General features: G+C 47.4%; 1 protein-coding gene across 2 annotated transcripts in view; it reads left to right on the forward strand.

Moving 5' to 3' along the window:
• LOC124601623 (protein hairless) overlaps positions 1–18,433 on the forward strand; it is an 84,957-nt gene that overhangs the window by 45,337 nt on the left and 21,187 nt on the right. The window lies entirely within an intron of this gene.

Here is an 18,433-nt window from a genome sequence, read left to right on the forward strand (position 1 = left end):
CATGTTACAATTTCATACAAAATACTGTGAGACTTGATTTATTTTGAGTACTTTAACTGTTTCTTGTTAGGAATAAAGGAACTAAAAATCTAGTTCGTTTTAATTTTAGTAATGAAAGTCAATTACAGTAGTGGAATCTTTGTCTGTAGGGAGGATGATGATAGAGTTGTCTGCTTTCACGTCAGATAGACAGACTAGAATTCAGCTTGAGTGAGGTTTGGGGTTTTGGTATTATTTTTAAGAAAGAATTGCGAGGCAGTGCTGGAAGTGAGGAATGCATGGAATGCTTGGAGAGGATGACGTTGGGGAAGAGGAGGACAGTCAGAGGATTTGGATTGGAACTGTTATTGGCAGGATTCTATGCTCATTCTTCCTCTATCCACCATTATTCTCACTCTGTCCTCATATCTTCTCTGGACTGTTGCTAGCACAATATCTACCAGTGTATTATCTCTGAACTCCTGCTTTCTGTGCCAAGTGCACTTTTACTGGACAGTTTATTGCAATAACATGTAGAACTCGGATCTGAACCTTAAATGAGTATACAAACTGTGCTGATATCTTGTAGTTGTGTGTGGTGCAGTTTATTCAAGTTGATCTCTAGGATTAGGTACAAATACTATTGAAGAGTTAATGTACTGAAAAGTAGATTACTTTTGCTAAATTCATTTAGGTAGCTTCTGTGTTAATTGGTGCTACCAGTTAGTATTCATATAGCCTGAATTTACAGAATAATAGTTTCATTTTCTTTTTTGGCTTCTGAGACAAGATGAAGTGACTGTATGCAAAAATTTATTTTTTTGTCTTCATAGGTACTTAGTGTTCTGAGCACGCTATGTAGAATCTTCGGATTATCTGATCAGTGTTATTATCCCAGCTTTGTTTAACTGTTTCAACATCAAGAAATATCATGTGACCTTTGATTACTTATTTCCATTTCTGCTACTGCAAGCCATTGCTGCATGTTTGAATGATACTGATGAAATGAGTCAACCTACAGATCAACACATTGTAGAATGAGTATTTATGAGCAGATTTGAGAATAAATATTGGTCAGTGGATTAATTCATTATTTAAACTGTAACTACTGTCATGTAACTGTTCCTGGTAATTGCTATATTTTGCATCAAACAGCCAGCCAGAGTGGCCGTGCAGTTCTAGGCGCTGCAGCCTGGAGCCGAGCGACCGCTACGGTCGCAGGTTCAAATCCTGCCTCGGGCATGGATGTGTGTGATTTCCGTAGGTTAGTTAGGTTTAATTAGTTTTAAGTTCTAGGCAACTGATGACCTCCGAAGTTAAGTCGCATAGTACTCAGAGCCCCCTTTGCATCAAACAGTGGAAAATCCAGGATGGAATAATGACAATATAATGAAAAGGATAGTTGCTATTCACCGTACAGCGGAGATGCTGAGTCGAAGATAGGCATAACAAAAAGACTAACAAAGCTTTTGGCCAAAAGCTTCATCAGACCAACACACACACACACACACACACACACACACACACACACTGTGTGTGTGTGTGTGTGTGTGTTTCGTCGAAATCTGATGAAGCTTTTGGCCGTGTGGTCGCGCACACACACACACATGTGTTTTGTCTAATTCTGATGAAGCCCAGTTTGGCTGAAAGCTTTGTTTGATAGCGTATCTGCAATTCGGCATCTCTGCTGTATAGTGAGTAGCAACTACCCTTTTCATAATATTATCTGTATTTTGTAAGCTATCTGAATTTTTCGAAGCAGCATTTTTGGTTTTGTCAATAAAAAATCAATTGGACTGAAATTCCCATTAAAAAGTGAAACTCTGTTTGACTGAAAGAAGAGCTTTTCATTCAAAATAATAAAAGATAAAGGAAGTTCTGGCAACAATAATAAATTAGAAACATACTAATTCATTCATAAATCACAATAGAAGTATAATGTATCTGCTCTACTGCCTGTGTCTACATAATATGCCTTTATCTATTTGTAGTCCTTGGAAATGGACAACTTAACATGAAAAATAGTCTTCCAGCCCTAACTTTCACTCTTTAGCATTGACTATTAGTAATTCCAAAATAGTGATATGACATTTGATTACATCATGTTTTTTGAGTAAAAATTCAAAGAATACTGTTTCTTTTTTGTACCATTCAAGCTGTCATTACTTTTTGAGTTAAAGAGCGAAAAGTGGACAGGCTGTTTTGTACAGTTTACCTATTTTATTTGATATTTTGATTCTGTATATTTCGGCGTGTATGATTCAAAAATCGAAGAATTTTTCAATCTCTCTTTGACATCTGTGTTCATTGCTTGAAATAATGGCAATAAGAAAACTGAATGTTGATTATATTCAGAAACTGCTTACTTTGATCAGTTTTAACAGTGAGGTTAAAGAGATAAAAAAAAAAAAAAATTAGTTTAACCGAAAACCAGTTGTTTCACCAATAACTACCATTGAATGGTACCTGGTGACATCGTGGGCATGTGACATGGTAATTCAGGTGTATGAGTAGAACAGAGACAAATCGAGACTAGTTCTAATGATAATGAAGGCAAAAAAGGGGAAATCCTCTGATATGAGAGTTTGACAAAAGGCACCAGGTTATGGCCCAGTGCCTGGGGCTGAGCAGCTTGGAAACTGCAGAGCTGATTGGCTATTCACATACTACTGTTGGGAGCATCTGTGGAACAAAGTTGAAGGGTGGTGAAACCACAAGTAGGTGACAAGGTGTCATAGAGCATGGAGGTAGATGGCTTGCCCTTTTTCCAAAGCAGAATAAGCAGTAATATGTGCAGATAGGATGCAGATACAATGCTGGTACAGACACAAGTGTTTTGGAGCACATCATTCAGTGCACATTGTTGAACATAAGCTCCACAGCAGATGACCCTCAAGTATTCCATGTTGAGCCAATGACACCATCAACTATGATTGTAGTGGCCAGAGAACCATAATGATTTGACCATAGATCAATGGAAACTTGTCACCTGGCCAGATGAACCATGTTTCTTGTTAAAGCAGGCTGATAATCGTTTCCAGATACTCTATCATACAGGCAAGCAGCTGCACGAAATGTGCACTGCACCACAGACGCAGGCTGGTGAAGGCAGTATTATGCTATGAGTGAATCTATGTGGGCTACCGTTGGACTCATTGTAGTCATGGAAGGCACTATGACAGCTGTGGACTAGGTGAACATTATTGCGAACAGCCCGCATTCCATTATCCTCTGTCTTCCTTGACAATGATAGTATCTTCCAGCATAATAACTGTCTGTGTCACACGGCCATAATCATGTTACATTGGCATGAAGAGTGCGATAATGAACTCGGGTGGCTGCCCCGGTCAGCAAACCTGCTTGATCTGAACTAGAAGCAATACATCTAGGAGCTATTGGGTAACAGGTGTGCTTAAACATGTGATGTTACATACCTCTGGAAAGCTACCATATACTTAGAAAATCCAAACCACCCAAAATCTTAAAACTAGCCCAAGCCACTCATCGAGCAACATTTTCTAGTGTTGGAACTCTTTTTGTACCATTTCGCCACTAAAATGTGTGTTGCTGATTTGGATGGAGGTTTTGCCAAAATATTTCCAATCTTAAATTCTTACACAAACAGTCATGTACAATTTTTCCACAAATTATGCTTCACGTAACATTCAACAATGAACACATGCTGTTTTATCATAAGCACCATTTTGTGATACATTCAACTGATCACTAAACAAGTCTGTTCCTCTCATTCCCGCAAGTATAATGACACAGCAAAATGCATGGGACAGAGCATACAGGAGATACACATGCACAGACTTGTGACACCAATCAATTTATGTATTTAAATTACAGTTTTCAGCATTTTCTGTGGTGGGCAGTTCTCCTGTTCATGAATAAGGGCCAGTTATGTATCAGTCTTATAAACATTTCAGAGCCAGTTGTAATTCGCGCATGTGGTGTATATAGGGATACGCTCTACTGGGCATGGGACAAACCCGTGAATTTATAGTAAACAAGATTAAGCTTATGAAATTGACAGTGGCTGTTAACTTTAACTGGCAGTGCATCTTAGAAGGAGCCATCAGATTGTGCATTCTAGTGCTGAAATAAGTAGCAAATAAAGCAGGACCTTTAAACACAGCTGAAAGGTTCAGTCATACTTCATAAAAATGGACTTCAAGTTACCAGAGCTCACTTGTATCATTGTAAAACAGTGAGATGTGGGAACAACAGGAGAGATGCATATTATGTCTCTGTGTGCCAGTTTTCAGAATGAAGGCACCCTCCCCACAGTACCTCTGCTGCACTTTACTGATGCCTCTGAGTCTTCCTTGTAATCATGATGACAGTGGACAGTGTGATCTGAGAACACTGAGCTTTGCGGGTGCCATGCTGAAGAGGTTTAGTAAAGCACATTCAATGGAGATGGACATTGTGAAACATACTACAAGTACAGGTCATGTAACCACCCCACCTGCGTGTTGGGATTATAATAGGCCCACGGTATTCCTGCCTGTCATAAGAGGCAACTAAAAGGAGCCTGTTTATGATGGTCCCCTCTCGGGTTTGACCTCCATATTTCCAAATTCTTCCAAAGAGTGAGCCAATTGAGGAAGGGCGCCATACACGGTGCATTGTGTCCATCGTGCATCGAGATCTTTATAGAGCTTTCTAGTCATCGCATTGCAGTCCTGCTCATTTTCCATCTCTTGGCCGAGGATACATTCCTGGGTATCACCATGCACTGTGCAGTGTTGCTTTTTGCGGAGACAACGACCGTGGACTTCCTTGCACCTAATATTCAGCACAGTAGCCAGTCCGTTGTGTTGGGGCCGCCATGTACCCTGTTGGTTGTAGCCCCCTGACAACACAGGGATCGCTCTGCTGATACCTGTGTGATTAACTCCCCACGTATGCCAATGAGTAGATGCTTATCTCCCTGGGGCATCGGAACTCCCGGCAATGGCCATCCTGCCGGCTGCCCCTTGCTGAAGCTGGGTAGCGTCCGTGGGGAGGGCCCTTGGTCGGAGTGGGTGGCATCAGGGCGGATGACCCCCAGTGAAGCGTGGTACGTCATCTCTTGTTGGTGGCCAGCCACCAGCAGTCTCTAAGCATTCTCGGGCACAATTCAACACTCAGAAATAAGATCCCAAATCGTTCCCCTCCCTGGCCACACTGTGGGAGGAGTGTAAAGCTCAGGATGGCAGTGACACTTATTCGCCCCGGTTCCTAGTTGGTACGAGAGCTGATGGGGAGTCTTTCATTTCAACGAAGCCTCAATTCTTCTTAGAGCATTTAGAGGACAAGTTTGGGGAGATGGAGGGCGTGTCCAAAATGCGCTCTGGGTCAGTACTGATAAAAACGGCCTCCTCTGCCCAGTCACAAAGGTTACTTGCTTGTGACAAGTTGGGGGATGTTTCAGTTACCATCACACCCTATAAGAGTTTAAATATGGTCCAGGGTATTATTTTCCATAGGAACCTACTTTTGTAGTCTGGTGACGAGCTGCGTGCCAATTTAGAGTGTCAAGGTGTTCATTTCTTCTGGCGCATTCATCCAGATCCGAAGAATAATCAGATTGCTACTGGCGCCGTCATCTTGGCCCTCGGGAGCAACACTCCCCCACCCATCGGGGACATCTGTCCCCGCTTCTAAGCCGGAGAAAGGTTCAACTTCTTCGGCTCCTCTCTCTTGCAAGGGGTCCCTTGGGTCCCTCCCTTCCCAGGTTTCCACAAGTGGGAAGGATGACACTTGGCAGTGGCATAAGTGCCCACAAGCAGCTTGTCATAGGGATTCGAGATCCTCCTCCGCCCCGCAGACTGAATTGGTGAAGCCCTCCCAGCCAGTGAAACCCAAGTAGCAGTGAGAAAAGTCCAAGAAGAAGACCTCTAAGATGAAGGAATTTGTGGTGGCACCCACTGCACCACAACCTACAAGCTCTGTGTCTGAGGGCTAGGTAGAGATTCTGGCATCCACTGAGGACCTAGATCTCGCCGGACTCTCAGACACAATGGATGTCACTCGCACAGTTACTCAATCGGTGGCAGCAGCTGACCCAGCGGCGTAATCTGCCTCCTCGGTTGCTTCACGCCTTTCTTGGCCATGGACACCAGTGGAACTGCAGCGGTTTTTTCCACCATGTTGCTGAGCTCTGACAGCTTTTCAGCCTTCACCCTTTCTTCTGCATTGCTGTTCAGGAAACTTGGTTTCCGGCGATGCAAACCCCCGCTCTCCATGGCCATTGGGTTTATTATAAGAACCGGGCAGCTTATGAGAGGGTATCTGGTGGCATCTGCCTCTACGTCCTTCACTCTCTTTACAGCGAGTCTGTCCCTCTACAAACACCTTTAGAGGCTGTCGCTGTTTGGTGTGGACGCCTCAGGCTGTTACTGTCTGCAGCTTCTATCTTCCACCGTGTGGTGATGTCCCACAGCATGTCCTAGCTACGCTGATAGCCCAATTGCCACCACCTTTTCTGTTACTGGGCAATTTCAACGCCCACAACCCTCTGTGGGGTGGATCAGTGGCAACGGGTCAAGGCAGCATCCTTGAGCAAAATATTGGCGCAGCTCGACTTTTCTCTTTTAAATAATGGTGCCTTCACACATTTCAGTGTGGTTCATGGCACGTTCTCAGCCATTGACCTTTCGATCTGCCGCCATAGCCTATTACCATCTGTCCAATGGAGTGTGCATGACGACTTGTGCATAGTAACCACTTTCTGATCTTTATGTCACTGCCACTGCGTCACTCTTCTGGGTGCCCCTGCAGTTGGGCTATGAATAAGTCTGATTGGGCTTGTTCACCTCCATTGCCACTATTGAGTCTCTTTCCAATGATGCCATTGATGCGGTGGTTCACTCAGTCACCACTGGCATCGTTACTGCCGCAGAATCTGCCATTCCCTGTTCTTCTAGGTCTCCTGGATGGAGGACTGTGCCTTGGTGGTCACCCGAGATCGCTGAGGCGATTAAAGATTGCAGGCGGTTACTCCAGCATCACAAGCGGCATCCCTCATTGGCACTTGTCATTGCCTTTAAACGGCTCCGTGCGCAAGCTCGCTGCCTCATTCGCCAACCCCAGCAGGAGTGCTGGGAAAGGTATGTCTCCACCACAGGCCTCCGTACATCTACATCACAGGTTTGGGCCAAGATTAGGCGACTCTATGGCTATCGGACCCTCGTCAGTGTACCTGCGCTTTCACTGGATGGAGCAGTCTGTACTGAGTCCGACACAATTGCAAATTGCTTATCGGAGCATTTAGCTCAGAGTTCCGCTTCTGCAAATTACCCAATGGCCTTCCACTCCCTGAAAGACTGGTTGGAACGTCGGCGTCTTTCATTTCACATGCGCCACCCTGAATCATACAATGCTCCGTTCAGTGAGTGGGAATTCCAAAGTGCCCTAGCCGCTTGCCCTGATACGGCTCTCGGGCCAGATCGCATCCACTGTCAGATGTTCAAACACCTCTCGGTGGACTGCCAGCGATGCCTCCTAGACCTTTCTGGGTTGAGGGTGAGTTCCTGTCGCAATGGTGGGAAAGCATCATAATTCCCGTGTTGAAACCTGGCAAGAACCCACTGGAGGTGGACAGCTATCACCCCATTAGCCTCACCAACGTTCTTTGACAGTTGCTCGACTGCATGGTGAGCCAGTGGTTGAGTTGGCTACTTGAGTCTCGGGGCCTTCTGCCTCGGTTCCGTAAGGACCGCTCTCCCACCGATAATCTGGTGTGCCTGGAGTCTGCCATCCGTACAGCCTTTGTGCACTGTCAGCATCTGGTCGCTGTCTTTTTTGTCATGCAGAAGGCATACGATACGACGTGACATCACATCCTCTCTACGCTTCATGGTTGGGGTCTTTCGGGTCCGCTCCTGATTTTCATACAAAATTTTCTGTCACTTCGTTCCTTCCACATGTAAGTTGTGGCCTCCCATAGTTCCTCCAGAGTTCAGGAGACTGGGGTACCGCAAGGATCTGTCTTAGCTGTCTGCCTCTTTTTAATTGCAATTAATGGGCTCACTGCAGTGGTGGGAATGTCTGTCTCAGCTTCTTTGTATGCTGACGACTTCTGCCTATACTTTAGCTCCACTGGCATTGCAGCTGCTGAACGGCAGCTGCAGGGTGCTATCCACAAGGCGCAGTCTTGGGCTGTGGTGCATGGCTTCCAGTTTCCGGCTGCCAAGACCTGCGTTATGCATTTCTGCCGGCGAGGCGCTGTTCACCCTGAGCCATGGATTATATTGATGGCGAACCTCTTGCTGTGGTGGAGACGCATCGGTTTGTGGGATTGGTTTTTGATACCTGGTTGACTTGGCTCCTTCATATTCGGCAGCTTAAACAGACGTGCTGGCGGCATCTTAATGCTCTTCATTGCTTGAGTCACACCAGCTGGGGTGCCGATCGGCCTTCCCTTCTACAGCTGTACCAGGCATTAATTCAGTCCCGTCTAGATTATGGAAGCCTGGCTTACAATTCGGCATCACCTTCCGCATTGCAGTTGCTTGACCCCGTCCTTCACAGCGGGATATGACTCGCCACTGTAGCTTTCCGGACAAGCCCTGTCTACAGCATACTTGTGGAGGCAGGTGTCCCTCCATTGCGGTTCTGGCACCAACAATTACTGGCCGCTTACGCTACACACTTTTGTAGCTTGCCCGGGCATCCCAATTATCGTCTCCTGTTCCCTCAGTTGCTCGTCTGATTTCTGGAACGGCGGCCCTGGTCACGGTGTACGATCGCGATTCGTGTCGGAGCTCTTTTCTGTGGGCCTGAGGTTTTTCCTCTTCCATCTCTTTTCCGGGTCCCTCTGCATATACCCCCATGGTGTGTACCCCGCCCATGCCTTCAGCTCGATTTGGCACAGGGCTCGAAGGACTCAGTCCCTCCTGAGGCCCTAGAGTCTATCCGCTCCTGCTCAGGTGAGTCCTTCATTATCTGTAGTGACTCTCTAAGCGGTGTAATAGCTTTCAACCAATGTTTCCCTCGCTCTCGTCTGGTGATGGCTATCCAGGAGTCCCTCCATACTCTTGCCTGTAGCAGCCGCTCTGTGGTCTTTGTGTGGACCCTGGGTCATGTTGGCATCCTGGGAAATGAACATGTTGACACGCTGGCCAAACAGGCTGTCGGTGCACCAGCCTTGGAGATTGGCCTTTCGGAGAGTGACCTCAGGTCAGTTTTGCGGCAGAAGGTACTTAGCACCTGGGGTGATGAATGGCGCACCCTTCCTTCATGCAACAAACTTCGGACGATCAAGGAGGCTACCGGTGCGTGGCACTCCTCCTTGCAGGTCTCTTGCAAGGACTCCGATGTCCTCTGCCAGCTGCGCATTGACCACACCTGGATAACACACAGCTATTTATTGTGCCACGAGGACCCACCTTTATGTCGCTGTGGGTCAGCTTTGATGGTGGTCCACATCTTGTAGGACTTCCCAGTTTAAACTCTGCTCAGGTAGACGTTTGTGTTGCCTGATACGCTTCCTGCACTTTTATCAGATGACGCTGCGATGGCAGATTTAGTTTTGAGTTTTATTTGTGCAGGGGGTTTTTATCGCTTGATCTAAGTGTTTGTCCTTTTTTTTGTCTTGAGTCTGGCCTTTGGCCTTAGATTTCAGACTGGGGTTTTTAGTGCATTTCTTGGTGGTTGGCTTTCCATGTTTTGTTTCTATGGTCAGCCAGCCATTGTCATACTTGGTGTGATTTTTAATTCCTTTTTTCTGGTCTCTGTCTGTGTCTTTCTTGTCCTGTGTTGTCTCTTGTCATCTCCATTATTTGTTCTTATTCTTTGTGGGTGTTTCAAGTTCGTGGAAAAAGGGACAGATGGCCCTAGTAGTCTGGTCCCTTCGATCTCACAAGCCAACCAACCAACCAACCCCCCAGGGGGCGCACGGTTCTTTCGTGAGTACGTGCGTGGCGAGCACGGGGCACCGAGCTATTGCAGCCTATCTTCTTTCCAGGGCTGCATTTCCTTGCCCTTCCCCTCCTTTCCTTTTCTTGCTCCTTCCCCTTCGCCCTCTCCTCTCCCTCTCTTGATGTCCTTGCTTATGTTGGTCCCACTATCCTCCTGATTATGTTGGTTTTGCAATTTAGTTTTGTTGCGTAATCACTTCATCCTTTTGGCATTCCCTGGTCCCCCTCTGGGGTTTGACCTCCATTATTAAATTTCTATTCCACAGTGTGAGCAATTTGGGGAAGAGCACCTTATCTAGTGTCTCCGATGTGTGCCCTCCTAGTTCATTCCACCTTTTCTTTCACGTCGTCGTCTGATGCTAGGGTGCATAGCCAGCACGGGAGCCAGCCCGTGTGGTGGGGTCGCTATGTACCCTTTTGGTTGAGCCCCCTGAACACACAGGGATCACACTTCTGATACTTTAGCTGTGACCTCCTCATGTAAGCCTAGGAGTGGTTGCTTGTCATACTGGAGCATCGGAAGTCCCAGCAATGGCCGCTGTGCCAGATGGCCCTTGCTGTGGCTGGGTGGTGTCCATGAGGAGAGCCCCTGATCGGAGTGGGTGGTATCAGGGCGGACGCTATGCAAATGAAACATAAACGGGTCCAGAACTCTGGCCGTTCTTCTGCGGCCGCCTCTGTGTGGAACTGATTCTTGTAGTGCTGCTTCTCCTGCCCCTTTGGCCTTCCCTTCCATGGCTACCCCCTGGGAGGAGGGTCAGGCCCGTCGGCTAGGGGCGAAACCTTTCCCCTGCTATATGGTTTGCATCAGGTCTGATGGGGATACTTTCACCAATACCAAACCTTTATTCTTTGTGGAACACATTGAAGACAAATTTGATGAAGTGGACTCCCTGAGCAAGATGCAATCGGGTTCATTGTTGATCAAAACTGCTTCAGCTGCCCAGTCTGCGGCCCTTCGTGCCTGTAACCATCTTGGCACAATTCCTGAGTCCATTACCCCCACCAGTCTCTAAATATGGTTCAAGGTGTGATTTTTCATAGGGACCTCATCCTTCAAACTGATGAACTTCTGGGCAATCTCAGATGGTGGGGTGTTCACTTTGTTCACCGTGTTCAGAAGGGTCCGAAGGACAATCACATTGATACTGGTGCCTTTATCCTGGCCTTTGAAGGGGATACCCTCCCTGAGAAAGTAAAAATTATGGTATATCGATGTGACGTGAAGCCGTACGTCCCACCTCCTATGAGATGTTTTAAGTGCTTGCTTTTTGGACATGTGTCTTCCCGCTGTTCACAGGCCCCTCTCTGTGGTGACTGTGGTTGTCCACTTCGTGAGGGGAGTTCTTGTGTTCCCCCTCCTGTGTGTGTTAATTGTCATGGCAATGAGTGTTAATTGTCATGGCAATCATTCTCCACATTCACCAGATTGCCCAGTATATAAGAAGGAAAAGAAGATACAGGAGTATAAGTCCCTTGATCGTTTAACCTACACTGAAGCTCGTAAGAAGTATGCGTGTCTTCACCCTGTGTCCATGACATCTAGTTATGCTTTAGTTACATCTTCACCCCTTCCTCCCCCTTCCTTACCCCAGTCCCGGACCCCTCTCCTCCCCCCCTCCCTTGCGGCTCCCACACCTTCTCCTCTGGGCGCTGCTTCCCCTCCCCAGCCGGAGAAGTGTCCCACTTCTTGGGTGTCTGCCAGGCAAGGCCATTCCTCCCGGGATACCCCTTCCCAGCACCGTCCAGGCCAAAGGTCTGCTGCCATGCAATGACTGCGAGAACCACGGTCTGTCGGCCCCCAGGTCACCCGATCTCTTTCTATTCCCAATCTTGCTGCAGCTGGCTCCTTTATGCCACACAGCCCTCCTCGACCTCAAACAGAAAAGAAGAGGAAACATGTCCCGAGACAAGGAGCCTCTGGTGTCACCAGAGGTCCCATCCCCGGCTTCACAACCAGATTCTGACCTTTTGTTCATGGATGTCGCCCCCTCCTTGTCGGTGACGGGTGGTGACGCAGCGGCATGACTGGCTTTAGCCTGTTCAACCCCCATTAGAATCATCATTCTCTGGTTATCCAATAGAATTGTAATGGATGTTATCGTAACCTTCCGGTGTTGAAATCCCTTATTTCGTCTTACTCCGCAGTTTGTGTGGTTCTACAGGAATCTCATTTTACTGATGATCACTCACTGACCCTCTGTGGGTTCCGTGTTTTCTGTTGTAATCGGGTTGGCCCCCTGCGGGCCTCTAGTGGCGTTTGTATGTTGGTCCATACAGACGTTGCTAGCACGTGGATTCCTCTTCAAACTACATTGGGAGCGGTTGCTGTTAGGGTCCACCTGGACTCTGAGGTCACAGTTTGCAATCTTTAACTCCCTCCTGACAGGACTCTTACACATGCTGCCTTAACTGCCCTTCTTCAGCAACTCCTTCTCGGGCATTTTAATGCTCATGATCCCTTGTGGGGCAGTACATTTCCATCTTGACGAGGTCTTCTCATAGACCAGTTTATTGCAGACCACGACTTGTGCCTTCTTAATGATGGCTCCCCTACTCCTTTCAGTGCTGGTCATGGTACCTTTTCTGCCATTGATCTTTCTCTTTCTTCTCCCTCCCTCCTTTTCTTATTACACTGGTCACCACATGATGACCTTTGTGATAGTGACCATTTCCAGTTGATTCTCTCGCTCCCTTTCCGCTCCCTGATGGACAGGTTACCTCGTTGGTCTTTCCAACGTGCCGATTGGCCTCTATGCACTGCACAAGTCGTGTTTTCTCCCTCTTTGTCAGGTTGTATTGATGACGTCCTACATGACGTGCCTGGCACGATTGTCCGCTCTGCTAGCCTTGCTATACCGTGCTCATCTGGACCATTTCGCCGCCGGCAAGTCCCGTGATGGAGTACGGCCATTGCCATTGCCATCTGTGATTGCCACCAAGCTTTGCAAAACCTTAAGAGGCACGCATCCATTGCCATCTATATTACCTTTAAACGCCTTCGCGCTAAAGCCCATTATTTAATCAAACAGAGCAAACGTATATGTTGGGAGTGTTTTGTTTCTTCCCTCAGTTCTACTGTCCCTATGTCACTGGTATAGGCTACACTTTGCTCTCTCCACTGTTGCTATCGACAGTCCACCCTCCCACGCCTTCATCTCCCAGATGGCCTTTGTACGAACCAATTGATTCTTGCGGAGCATCTTGCCACCCATTTTGCAACGGCATCAGCATCAGCCTCCTATCCGGCTGCTTTTCTTCAGCAGACACAGTGGGCCGAAGCTTCCGCCTTATGTTTTATCCCTTGTCAGTCAGAATCTTACAATGAACCTTTTACTGAATGGGAATTTCTTTCCGCACTTTCTTCTTCTCATGATACGGCCCCTGGCCCAGACTCCATTCATAACCAACTACTTCAACATCTCAGTGCTCCACAACAGCAACATCTTCTCCGGGTGTTTAACCATATTTGGCTCCAGGGTGACTTCCCTTCTCAGTGGAGGGATAGCATTGTGGTTCCTGTGCTTAAGCCTGGTAAGAACCCCCTATTCGTTGAAAGCTATCGGCCAATTTGTCTAACAAATGTTATTCGCAAGTTACTTGAACGGATGGTAGCCCATCGGCTTAGTTAGGTCCTTGAATCTCTGGATCTATTGTCCCCTTATTATTGTGGCTTCCGAGAGGGTCGGTCTCCGATCGATCATTTACTTCGCTCAGAATCCGCAGTTCGGCAGGCTTTTTCCCAGCACCGCCATTTGGTTGCAGTATTTTTCAACCTTCGCAAGGCCTACGACACGGCTTGGCGCCATCACGTCTTACTTACACTTTATCAGTGGGGACTTCAGAGCCCACTCGCGATTTTTATCCGCCAGTTCCTGTTCCATCGGTCGTTCAGGGTTCGGGTTGGTACTGTTTTTAGTTCTCCACGGACCCAGGAGACTGTCATCCCACAGGGTTCTGTATTGAGTGTACTTCTTTTCCTCATTGCTATTGATGGACTTGTGACCTCTGTCAGTCCTTTGGTCGCCCCTGCTCTGTATGTAGACGATTTCTGCATTTGGGTTAGTTCCTCTTCGATGGCCTTTGCAGAGCGGCAGCTCCAGGGAGCTATATGGCGTGACTCTGCATGGACCCTCTCGCATGGGTTTCAATTCTCTCCTTTAAAATCATGGGTGGTCCACTTCTGTCGCCGTACTATGACCCATCCCGATCCGGAGCTCTATCTCGATGCACAATGATTGCCTGTGGTCCCACAGTTTCGTTTCCTGGGTCTTCTTTTCAACAACAAGTTCACTTGGTTGCCTCATACCAGACTTCTGAAGGTAGGATGTTTCCGTAAACTCAATGTTCTTCGCTTCCTTGCCCACACCTCTTGGGGTGCGGACCGCTCCATCCTTCTCCGCCTTTATCATGCTTTAGTTCTGTCTCGCTTGGACTATGGTTGTCAAGTTTATGGTTCGGCTGCTCCTTCCACACTGCACATGCTGGATCCAGTCCACCATCGTGGTATCCGTTTGGCCGCCAGTGCCTTCCCAACTAGCCCTGTTGATAGTCTCCTGGTTGAAGCTGGGACCCCCCCACTCCTTTCTGTTTGGCGGTCCCAGCTTCTGGTGTTTTATGCACTCGCTATCCGTTCCTCTCCTACTCATCCTTCCTATTCTGTCCTGTTCCCAGACCATGGACGTCGCCACCCGACTCCCGCCCACGGGCGGGTTTACCGGTTGGGCTCCGCCTTGCGTCTCTTTGCCGTGGTTTTCAGCTTCCTTCTTTGTCCTGTCTTCCTCGCTCCCTCCCCTCCACCCCCCCTTGCTTAGTTCCTCAGCCTCGAATTCGGATGGATCTCCGCCAAGGTCCAAAAGATTCCATCCTCCCTGATGGTGTTCCGTTCCTTTTTCCGCCGAATTTTATGGGAGTTCCGGGATGCTGTTGTTTTTTACACCGATGGCTCTAAATCTGCTGATCGTGTGGGATAAGCCTTCACATCCTCTGTTGACACGGAAAATCATCTGCTGCCACCTACAAGTGGGGTGTTTACTGCGGAATTGATGGCAATTTCCCAGGCCCTTACCTTTATTAAACAGCCCCAACACAAGTGCGTTTTTTATGTACAGACTCAATGAGTGGCCTTCTGGCTATTGACCGGTGTTTTTCGTGCCATCCCTTGGTCTCAGCCATCCATGACCATCTCACTGATCTTCACCGTACTGCTTGTTCCATTGACTTCCTTTGGGTTCCTGGCCATGTGGGTACCCCAGGTAATGAGCTTGCTGATAGTTTGGCTGGGGGAGCAGTCACTTAATCCCCATTCTCTGTAAACCCTCCTGCAGTTGATTTACGGCTTCACATCAAATCCAACTTCACACAATCATGGTCAACTCTTGGGAGGCTACCTCCCTGTCTGATAAACTTCGTGCAATTAAGGTGACACCAGCCCCGTGGCGTTCTTCCTTTCGCCTCTCCCAAAAGGACGCAACCACACTGTGTCATCTCCACATCAGCCATACCAGGCTGACCCATGGTTTTATTTTGCGTCAGTAGCCCACATTTTGGTGGAATGCCCCCTTCTTTTGGCTCTGTGTACTAAGAACAGACTTCCCCACACTTTACCTTTAATGTTGACTGACAATTCGCTGATAGTCGAACTGGTTCTCAGTTTCCTCCGGGAAAGTGGTTTTTATTCTCAGTTTTAAGGTTTTTAATCTCACTCTGGTGTGGGGCAGGGCGGTGATTGTTGGGGTATCTCCCCCTGTAAGCTGTGTTTGGAGATTCCCGACTCCCCTCCCTGGCCAAGATCCTGTTTCCTTCACCTTTTACTTGGTTTTCATCACTTTTTAGAATTTGTTAGTCTTCTTTTCCCATACGCAATTCTACATTCTAGCGGTTGAATGCTTTTAAGTCGCAGATGGTCTTGCCTCTACTGCTTCAGAGGTGGGATATTTCCTGCCTCTAGCATAGCTTTGGGGTCACTCTCTTGCTGACTTACCTCATTTTGTTTTCACCATTGACGACATGACTGCACTTTTACGTTTTTTAGCCTTTTCCCTTTTATCGTTCTGACTTATCTGAGATGTCAAACTATCTGAATGGACCAATCAACCAACCGGTCACATAACCCTTTGGATGAAATTACAAGAGTACAGCTTATGTGTGGAGCACAGTGGAGCATGTTGTTATATGTAAATAATTTAGGAGTAAAGGAGAACACGCACTAAATAGCAGAAGTGTTGAGTCATCAAAGGGTGCGCACAAAAGAGAAAGAAAAATTTGCTAGCTTTCATAAGGAATCCCTTGACAATTCAAACACACACACACACACACACACACACACACACACACACACGCTACGTAGATTGTGCCTGCTAGACATGCAATGCCAGTATTACAGTTTGGCAGGTAAATTTGGATGGGGTTGTATCAGGTTTTTTTGGCAGAGGGAGAAAGAGGTTAGATGTTGGAAGCAGTAGGAGGGGTTGGGGATGCGTATCTAGTGGCTCAGAGGGAGGCAGCAGCTGTGCATATTGGGAATGTGAGAGGGAGTGGTGGCAGGTTCACAGGCTATTCATTTGTGCATGCAGTCTGGAGATGGTGAGGCATGAAGCATGATGAAGATAGTGTGGATTGGGAGGGATGACAGTACAGAGGAAGGGGAAACTTCTGTAGAGGATATGGGACATTGGGTTAGTGGAGACGGAGGCAAAGAGAATTATGGGAGCGAAGGATGTTTTGCAAGGATAACTCACATCTACATAGTTCAGAAAAGTTGGTGTTGTGGGGGGGGGGGGGGGGGGGAGAGAAGGGGGGGGGGGGGGTCAAGACAGCCCAAGTTGTGGAGTGACCATTTAATTCAGTCAAGTTATGCTCAGCAGCGTGTTGTGCCACTTGGTAGTAAATTTTGCTCTTGGTCACAGTTTGCCAATGACTGTTTATTTCCATGGACACGTCCACATGAAGTGCTGTGCAGTAGCTACAGTAGATCTGGTAAATGATATGCTTGCTTCCACAGGTGACCCTGCCTCTGATGAGGTAGGATAGGATAAGTGTGTGACAGGATTGGAGCAGGATGTGCCGGGTGGGTGAATCAGACAGGTCTTACACCTGGGACTTCCATAGAGATATGACCAATGTGGCAAGTGGTTGGGAGTGGGAGTGGCATAGGGATGAACGAGAATGTTACGTAGATGGGATGGGCGATGAAATATCTCATTAGAAGAGGTGGAGAAAATCTTGGGTAGAATGCCCCGATTTCCAGACATGATGATAGATAATTAAAGCTTAGTGAAGGATGTAGGTCTGTTGCTCCAGTCGGGGGTGATATTGGGTAACAAGGCAGAGTGCTCTTTTGCAGCTGATTCTTGAGGGAAATGGGATGATTAGGGGGTGTGAGGATGTGGCATGTAAATTCTGTGTGCAGTTTAGGTATGGGGGATAGTTCCTGTGTGTGAAGGTCCTTGTGAGACCTTCAGCGTACTCAGCAAGGGAACTTTTGTCGTTCAGGTATGGTGTCTATAGGTGGCCAAGCTATACGGTAGCAATTTTGTTGTGCAGAAGTGGTGACAGCTGTCGAAATGCAGGTACTGTTGGTGGTTATTGGACTTATCGGAGATGCGGAAGTCTATGTCCAGGAGGTTGGTTGAAGAGGACCAGGTGAAACAGGTGGAAAAGAAGGCGTTCAGATTGCAGAAAAATCGAGAAAGGGTGTTTTTTACTGTATCCAGATAATGCGCATGTCATCAGTGAGCATGAACCAGACAAGGGGTTTGCAGTTTTGGGAGGATGGCTCATAAACAGGTTAGCATGGGAGGGCACCATCAGAGTATTCATGGCTGTGCCATGGATCTGTTTGTATATCTTGTCCTCGAAGAAGAAGTATTTATGTCTTTTTCTTCATGTCCCGAGAAGATGGTGGGCTGCAGTAGGACAAGTGTGTGTGTGTGTGTGTGAGGGGGGGGGGGGGGGAGGAGAAAGAAAGAGAGAGAGAAGGGGGAGGATATAATTGGTAATGTGTACAATAAATGAGGTGGCGAGATTGGATCTAGAAAGATGTTGGGAGAGGTAATGTTCGAAGATGTTGGAAGAGGTAATATTTGGTATTGACCAGGCCATCGGCTTGGGCATGTTGATGTATAGGAAGGTGGCATCAACAGTGATGAGTGGGTATCTAAGTGGCAAAGGGGTGGGGATAGGGAAGAATTGGTGAAGAAAATGGTTTGTGTATTCGATGTGAGCAGCTAGGCTTTGGGGAACTTTTAGGATACGTTAATCAATAAGAGCAGAGATTATTTTAGTGGGAGCAAAATGGGGCATCAAGTATTGTTGGGTTTGTGGATTTTGGGAAGCATGTAGAATGTGGGTGTGCAGAGGTTTTCGGGGTGAGGAGGGAGATGGACGAAGTGCAGAGATTCTAGGAGTTCCTAAGGACTTCAGCAGGAATGAGAGGCTGTGTTAGACTTCTTGGATTGGTTCTCTACGCTCAGACTTGTAGGGGGAGGAGTCGCACAGTTAGCGGAAGCTGTGTATCGGGTAGCCGCTGTGGTCCATCGCAA

Source organism: Schistocerca americana, chromosome 1, assembly GCF_021461395.2.
Source record: "Schistocerca americana isolate TAMUIC-IGC-003095 chromosome 1, iqSchAmer2.1, whole genome shotgun sequence".
Classification (NCBI taxonomy): domain Eukaryota; kingdom Metazoa; phylum Arthropoda; class Insecta; order Orthoptera; family Acrididae; genus Schistocerca; species Schistocerca americana.